This window comes from Schistocerca cancellata, chromosome 5 (genome assembly GCF_023864275.1).
Source record: "Schistocerca cancellata isolate TAMUIC-IGC-003103 chromosome 5, iqSchCanc2.1, whole genome shotgun sequence".
Classification (NCBI taxonomy): Eukaryota; Metazoa; Arthropoda; class Insecta; order Orthoptera; family Acrididae; genus Schistocerca; species Schistocerca cancellata.
In genome coordinates, this window is record NC_064630.1 from 3,095,716 (window position 1) to 3,102,863 (window position 7,148).

At 46.8% G+C, this 7,148-nt stretch overlaps 1 non-coding gene across 1 annotated transcript; it reads right to left on the reverse strand.

The window, feature by feature from the left end:
- Positions 1-6,615: 6,615 nt before the first annotated feature.
- On the reverse strand, positions 6,616-6,688 carry Trnaa-cgc (transfer RNA alanine (anticodon CGC)). The gene has a single exon. It is a non-coding gene; the product is annotated as a tRNA-Ala (tRNA).
- Between the last annotated feature and the right edge of the window lie 460 nt (positions 6,689-7,148).

A 7,148-nucleotide genomic window follows, 5' to 3' on the forward strand; every position in this document is an offset into this window, starting at 1 on the left:
TGCATTGGCTGGCTTTTGAATTGTTAGTTCATCGTGTTTTCAATACCGTAAACATTATTTTTTTGAAGTTTTGTTTGGTACTATCAATCGATTTTACGAAATTTACTGTACTGTGACCATCATAAGAATAAACCTGATGTAAACATTACACCGTGTGGTGTCCTGCATTTGGTTGAAACTCACTGGATTTTGTTTCACGTGGAGCAGAAGCCAAGCTGTGTCAAGTGTAATCAAGTACAATTGTAATTGTACATGTTTTATGCTGTGTTACATGCACATAGACTGAGGCATAATGCAGGACAACTGCCTTACCAGCGCATGTAACTTGGGCGACTTTGTCCAGCCAGCTGGTCCAGCCAACCAGCAGTGATGTCAGCAGTTGCGTTCAGACGTAAAAAGGGATGAGCCAAGACTATAGCTTTGAATGACATTTATTTTTTAAAGAGAATGAAATAATAATCAGTAAACCCCAGCACTACTACACACCTCTTAGGTGACAAGATGGAAAGCATAAAATGCTCCCATTCTCATGTAATACAGTATTGTAATTGCAAACAAGAAGTGGCGAAAATTCCTATCTTAAGCATGCGGTAATTTTTCTGAGCGAGCTGTGCGTGGTGAGGAAGCATACTGCAGATGTCACCGTATTGTTGATTACTGAAGCCGCTGAAGGTATTAATTACAGTCAGTCGTCTGGTAATTTCTTGGCTCTTTATACATTTCAGTTCAGGTCATCTGCTACGTTGATAACTAGTTGATCAACAACAGAAGCCACACAGGTGTCGCATGTTCTCCTCTTAAAAGCTGCGTGCATTAGTTCCAGTACGTCTGGCAGCTTAACATTGTTATTATTCCCGACGATAAATCCGTTAACTTGAAGCAACCTTTATTAACAAACTTTCATAAAATAACAATAATTAAGAATTTATATATGAAATGGAAACAGGAATTTTGTGTGGAATGTGTAATTAGAAACATGAAGACATACATTATTCATAAAAGATGACTACGAATTTTACAATTACGAGATACAAGTATTTCATATTGGACGAAAAAAAGATGACCAACGCGTAGTGCTGGTAACGGAGCGGTTGTTTCGGAGATGGAGGTTTCATGCCATTTCATTCGGACCCTCTAGCTTCCTCCGCTTGGACAGGTCAAATTGAGGAGACGCCATATTGCAGATGAATCTTGCCATATTTGTTTGATTTTACAGTAGAATTTGCATAGCACGAAAACATGCTGTTTCCGGGCATAAATTCTATGAGCACAAACAATGATTGAAGTTTTCTAATAGGAGTTGTAATGAAATGTTGTGAAACGGCACATTTATTGATAAAAGTTGTACAACAGCCTTATACAAAGAGTGACGTTCAAATATTGGACCTTATAAAGCGGCTTGCATCGTAGCATTATTGGTAGAGTTGTAGATCGCTGAGTGAAAGGTTCTGAGTTTGATTCCACCCAATGGGAAACATTCTCCATAAAAGATTAAAATTTCTTTTTCTTTCAAACTTCTACTGCAAAAAGGTGTTTTTTTTTTTTCCCCTCTAGAAGGTAATATATTTGTGAAGCTTTATTGCACATGTCTTATACCTTTTACCAAGGGCTGTTCTTATAGCTGTCTGTTAGAAAGTATCAAGTTACCGTCTACACAGTTTCCCATCCTCATTTAAATTTGTCACTTGATTTGTGAAATCAATTTGAGGATAGGGAACGCAGACAGTGTAGCAGTCCTGTGCGAGGAAAGTCTAACCAGAGACAAGTGTATCCACATCACAACATTAAATAAGAAAATAGCACATTTAAAGCTACTTTAGACCTTCTGTTACGTTGTTGATTAGTCTGTCCACAGCAGCGATTCCAAAAACTGTATATAAGTGGGAAACAAGGGAGTGTTGTTAGTGTTCTGTTTCCTCATCATTTCTTGTTGCTCTGCTTGTTCTAGTTACATCGAACAATTTCTAAAGAAAGCGTTGCAGCTACCCCTACATGTAGTTATTATCCTTTCCTCTATCCAGAATTATCAATCATTATCAAAAAGTGGAGTTTGGAGTGATGGGAGGCAGCAAGGGAAACTAATAATAACGAAGAAAGGCCAATATATTTTTTCATATAAAAGGAAAAATAATTTTACTATATTAAACTCCAAATAAGTTATAAATACTTCTTGTTTCCACTCAGAAAAATAGTTTTCTGGGTGAAGTGAATTACACTTGTCAAAAATAATTTTTCCAGCTTTTGAAAATACCCTTTCAGCTGGTACAGATGAGGCTGGAATGCTCAAGTACCACTTGGCATTGTCGCTTAGCCCCGTCGTACGATTTTCCCAGCACCAGTATTCCACAGGATTTGTCGTCTGAGGCATACATGGATTCCACAAATGGTCGAAACAGAGAAGACTGACAGACATACTGGCGAAAAAATAAAGAAAACACAATGTGTTGTAGATTACAATTCTAGTATGGGTGCAGTTGACTGTCGTGACATGTTACTGAGCTCAAAGGGACCAGTGCGTAAGACTGTGAAGTGGTACAAGAAATATTTTTTTCACATTCTGGATTTGTGCATTCTAAATGCTCATGCTCAACAGGGCAAAAAATGGCACTCGCAGAGTTTCGCCTTTGTCTCGTAAGAGAGATTATAGAAAAATATGCTACAGAACGCAAAAAAGCTGGTAGGGGAAGGTGCTACAATGACGAGAATCCTCTGCGATTCACAGAGAGAAATTTTACGGCTGTTACCGTGAGTGAACACACGCAGAAAAGTATGCTAATGCGCAGATGCGTGGTTTGCACGAAACAGAAAGTGCGCCAGGAAACTAGGTACTAATGCAAAACTTGCAATGTTGCATTATGTGCTGTACCCTGCTTTGAGACTTACCATACAAAGAAGCATTACTGATCATTGGGAACTAAATCTGAGAAAATGTACTGACACTTCTGAATGAATTACTAAAAAAAAAACTTCTTTTTATCTTCACCAGTGTCGGTCCAGAGCCCGGATCGAAAAGAAGGATGGGAAATAGATGCAATAGGTGTAAAATTATTCAAACAAAGCCTGACTTCTTCATATGTAGCAGTTTACTGGTGAATGAACGGAATTGGTGATTGAGATGGCACAATATTTGTATTGTGGCAAATGTAATTACGCTGAGTACATTGTGCCAGTATAACAACATCCTTATATTAATCCGCGTACGATACATTTAAATTTGAGGTGGATCTTCGGGTCAGTTACACCAAACAACACCTTTTTAACAGTAGTTCATTTATTCACCTCCTTACACAAGCAAGGCTTACAAAGATCTGCCTATGGTGGAAGAGAGCAAAGATAATCTTAGCTTAGCGTCCAAAGACGATGCTTGGAGTCTAGAAACAAACGTATATCCATGCTGGTGTCAACCTCATTGGCACCACATAGCCCACCCCCCTCTGCTTCCCCACGCAATACGGAGTACTCTTGAAAGGCCGGGGGCGGGGGGGGGGGGGGGGATGACCAAGGTGTCGGCAGGGGTGGTCCGCGGGAGCCGGACCACGGTCAGCTCCACAGCGTCGTCAGGGAGCTGCATGGTTAGATGACGTGAAGGGAGGTTCGGCCACCGAACCTGGAAGTCGTTGAAGCGCACCGGGCGTCGTACTGGGTGTGCTGGTTGTGCAGCGACAGGTAGGCTGGTGGTTTGCGAGTGGAATGGAGCGATGACAACGATGTCTCTGGTGGGCGTGGTGAACACACGAAGCATGTCCAGGTCTATGTCATGCGAGAGGGGAACACATTTCACTAGGTGGCAGGGAATGGCGGAGGTTGTGTCATGAGCACCGGATGAAGGGAAACACATGACGAACTGTGTATCATTGCGTAGTATTATAGAGATGTCGTGGATTATGTCCGGGGAACAGCCACAAACACCTCGAGCGAGGGCACGTTCTAGATGGGGGGGGGGGGGGGGGGGGTGCGTGAGAAACCTCGACAGGGCGAGGCAGGCAATGGAGGAGAGGTTGAAGGGACCAGCGAAGGGCCCAGCGGCGAGGGCATGATCGTAGGTAAGCTTGACGTGGGGAGCATGGGATCACTCGATGGAGTGCGTGAAACCGGAGTAGGGGGCGAGGTCAGAGGAGAGCTCGACAATTGGAGCTGGAAGTCACTCGATTGAGTGTGTAAGTCCGACCTGGAGGGAGTGGTCGGAGCGTCGTGAGCCACGACAGTGAGTGGCGTGGTCGTGACCTGAAGGGGGGTAGAAGAAGGCTCGACAGGAGCAGGCCTAAGTATGTTGATAGAGACTGTGATGGCTGAATCTTTCATCTGGATGTCATAGGTGTTGGCTGAGCGCCGGAGAACTCTGTACGGGCCGGTATATGGAGGTTGGAGGGGAGCACGGACAGTGTCATCTGGAGCATGACGTACTCGCAATTGTGCAGAGATTTCGGGACGTGAACCTTAGGGCGGGAATGGTTGGCGGGCGGAGTGATATGGAGGGCTGATGAAGTGGCGTCTGATGCGGTCCACGAAGGAAGGCAAGTCAGACTGAGGGAGAGAAGCAGAAGGGCTCACGAGTTCGCCATGGAGAGCAATGTTCTGGCCGTATACGAATTTGGCTTTTGTGCCCTTGGGGTCTTCCTTATAGAACGCACGAATGTCGAGTAGCACAAGGGGAAGGGCCTCCGTCCATAGAGAGTTGTGGCGTCGAAGAGCCGCCTTGAAAGTGCGGTGCCAGTGCTCAACTAGCTACTAGCTACTTTGCGGGTGATATGCTGTGGTATGGATGCGCCGGATGCCACAAATGTTACAAATCTCGTTGAACAGGGCTGACTCAAATAGTCTGCCCTGGTCAGTGGTGACGATAGCTGGACATCCGAAATGCGATACCCATGACTCGACGAAAGCTCAAGCAATAGTTTCTGCTGTAATATTGGGGAGGGGGACAGCCTCGACCCAGGGAGTTGTTTGGTCGATAGATGAGAGAACATAACGAGAACTGTTAGAGGGTGGTAGAGGGCTGACAATGTCAATGTGAATATGCTGGAAACGCCCAGGAGGGATCGAAAACGTGGCATGGGGGGGTGAAGTGTGCTTGTGTACTTTGCATCATTGGCATGCGACGCAGGAGTGTGCCCATTGCTGGCAATCCTTGTTGACATTTCTCCACACAAAACGTTCCGCTACGAGGCAGGTGGACGCACGAACACCGGGGTGAGCTAAATTATGCAATGCGTTGAAGACAGCTCGACAGAGCGTGGTTGGGATGAAGGGGTGTAACGTGCCTGTACTGTTGTCGCACCAGATCTCACCAGAAACGCCAGGGAAGGTTGTGCGGATGAAGTGTAGTGAATAGGTAGAGTCTGAGATCAGGTTTTGTGTGTCCTTGTCGTCGGGCTGGAGGTTAGGCATTTCAGAGAGGTCTGACAGCGAATGGACAGTGTTGTCTTGTGAAACGAAATCAGCAACTATATTGTCAGCACCCTTTATGTGTCTCACATCGGTGGTGAACTGAGATATGAAGTCCATGTATCTGAAGTGGCGAGGAGGTAGGTCAGCTGGCAGGTTTGTAATGGCTGCAGCCAGGGGTTTGTGGTCTGTTAAAACATAGAAAGGGCGTCCCTCAACGTCTGTCTTAAAATGCTTGATTGTTTCGTAGACAGCAACCAACTCCCTGTCAAATGCGAAATATTTCCGTAGTCCGCTGGTGAGCTTGCGAGAGAAGAACTGGAGAGGTGAAGTCTGGCCACCGATTGTCTGGCTGAGGACAGCGCCGATGGCAGAATCGTTCGCGTTGGGATGAGGATGCCCGATGGTGCAGGCCTCAGCAAGAAGACTTTTGAGGGCTGTGAAACAGTCAGTCATAGCAGGGGTCCACGGAATGGGCCGAGATCCAGACGTGTTGGAGCCTGCCAAGGCGTCTGTCAGTGGAGTCTGAATCTCTGCAGCCCGTGGTAGATGTAGGCGATAATCATTAACCGTCCCCAGAAAGTGCCAGAGCTCTTTCAATGACGCAGGTCTGGGTAGGTTTAGTATTGTTTGTACCTTCTCAGAGGGCGGTGAAATGCCATCAGCAGAGACCCGAAAACCAAGAAAAGCGACAGTGGGTTGATGTGGCTGCAACTTGTCCTGGTTGGTCTCGATGCCTGCTGCCGCGAGAGTGTTCATCACAGTCTGCACATGTCGAATGTTGTCCTCAACGAAGGAGCTGAACCCAAGAATGTCATCAAGATATGCAAAGCAGAATTTTAGGTCGATAGCACTTTGTTGATGAAGCGTTGCCAGGTCGGGTTGCGTTTTTCAGACCGAAGGACATGAATTGAATCTGAAATAACTCGATTGGGGTGGTGATTGCTGTCTCCTCGATGTCTTCAGGGGCCATGGGGATCTGGCGGTAGGCCCGTTTGCTGTCAATGACAGAGAACGTGGTCGCACCTGCGAGGGAACTGGTAAAGTCGGCAATATTGGAGAGGAGGAGATTAGTGTTTAACGTCCCGTCGACAACGAGGTCATTAGAGACGGAGCGCAAGCTCGGGTTAGGGAAGGACGGTGAAGGAAATCGGCCATGCCCTTTCAAAGGAACCATCCCGGCATTTGCCTGAAAGGATTTAGGGAAATCACGGAAAACCTAAATCAGGATGGCCGGAGACGGGATTGAACCGTCGTCCTCCCGAATGCGAGTCCAGTGTGCTAACCACTGCGCCATCCCGCTCGGTCAGCAATATTGGATATGGGGTAGGTGTCCATGATTGTTCATGCGTTTAGTTGACGGTAGTCTCCGCACATGCGCCATGACCCGTATTTTTGGGTGTCACATGAATGGGCTTAGACCAGCTGCTGGCAGAGGGTTCAATGACGCCGGAGCTTAGAAGTTCAGAAATCTGCTTTTTAAGGTCGGAGAGGCGCCCGGGACAAAGTCGACATGGTTTACTGGAGATTGGGGGGCCTGGCGTGAGGCGAAGCTTGTCAACTGTGCCGTTGGTGACGACGGAAATGTTGCCAGCGGGGCAGGGGGGTGGTTTGTTTACAGTGTGTGGCGGGCGGGGCAGGTGAGGTGTGGTCGTGGTGTTGGGAGCCACTCAGCAGATCCTACGGGAGCCGAGGCGAGGAAGTGTCTCAGGAGTCAACGTGACAAGATGGCCGGCGGCCCGAAGCAGTGGCACCATGGTCGG